This window comes from Notothenia coriiceps, unplaced genomic scaffold, assembly GCF_000735185.1.
Source record: "Notothenia coriiceps isolate Sejong01 unplaced genomic scaffold, NC01 NC01_scaffold00037246, whole genome shotgun sequence".
NCBI lineage: Eukaryota > Metazoa > Chordata > Actinopteri > Perciformes > Nototheniidae > Notothenia > Notothenia coriiceps.
In genome coordinates, this window is record NW_011369947.1 from 11,220,898 (window position 1) to 11,222,503 (window position 1,606).

The following is a 1,606-nucleotide window of genomic DNA, read 5'->3' on the forward strand; positions in this document are numbered from 1 at the left end:
CAAATAAAACAATTCATAAAAAATAAATCTCCACATTAAACTTTGTTTCTGTTAATTTTAGAGAAATATAAAAGTATATTTAAAAAAAGTCAAAAGTGGTTGAAACCAGCTAGCATTGGAATAAATAATGTAATCACTATCCTTAGGTAAAACACTTAAATCTTGTTTTCAAAATGTTCTGTAACGCAAAAATGGAAAATATCAATAGTAAAGTAGTCATTATACAAAATGGCCCTGTATTTGTATTGTATAACGTAATTGATGCATAAAGTTTTAAATAGTATTTGAATGCTGTCACTCTTCAAGTTTGAGCTATATAAATAATAGGTAACAGTAAAGTAGAGCATTTATAACAATGTATCATAGCTATAACCTTTTAAAGAACATCTATGTCCAATAACTGTAGCTGTAAGGCAAATGTAATGAAAGTAGCACATGGAGATACACTAGTAATGTACCTTTTATATATAGCTAAGTGATGGTGGCTTCTCCCACATTCCAGCTAAAGACAAATATAGTAATAACTTTTAGTTTTACAATCCACCAGAACTAAACATTTCATATCTGCTGATGAAGTGAAACTGTGGAGCCAGCTTCTGTCATGAGCGTTATAATTAAACAGGCCTCTTATACATAGTAAATACATCACGATATAAAGGAACTAACAACCATAAAAACGGTGGTACCTCCATCTGTTCACACATGTTCTAATGTAACTTAATCGTTTCTCAAAAACATCATCAGACATTAATTGTATCTAAACTTTAGAAAAAGATTATGGAATTAATTATCTGATTAAAGCATAAATGAACGAGAAAAAAATGGGATTGCTACAAAACCTTTGGTTGCTTCCACTATGAGGATGTTTATTTATTTCTGTCATGTCTCCATACCCTTATGAACTGAAAGTTATTGAGATTTTAAGGTAAGATAAACTTTGTTATCGCCCATCAGGAAACACGTTCAGACAAGTAGGCCTACGCTGTTGGGAGACAACTCATTTGAAAAGTTAGATTGGCAATGTCTTTATTTTCTGACCTTTAATCCACTAGAAAATCAACCTATCAAATAACTACACACATAGTGGTGCAGTGAGGATGTATTTTTGTAGGCCCAACGGAAGTTAGCAACGCAAGAGAAATGCTAGAAGCTAACGTTAGCCGATAAACCAACTACATCATGGAAACATGGCTGTGCCTCACCACTGCTAAGCTAAGGGCTGCTAAAGTCTAATTTATTAGCCATTAGCCACTTGTTTCCAACCCCTTTTTTTTTAGGACACATGAAGTTTCGGACAATTACGAGTTGGGTATTAAACAACGCATTTCTGTAAAGCGTCAAATCTCTTAAATTTGCAAATCTTAATTAATCTAACCAAAAACAACTGTTGACTTTGAGACAAGGGAAGCGAAAGTGCTAACATGTGTTAGAAATTAAAATCAATATTTTGATGGTATAATGTAGCTTAAACATACCGTCAGTTTAAATGCTGTTTTATACTGAAAAAAACAGAAATTCTCGTGCACAACCAGTTGTTAAGCTTTTATTCTGAAAATCCTTCATCTCCGGTTAGCATTTAGCATGTGGCTAACATACTATTTCCTAA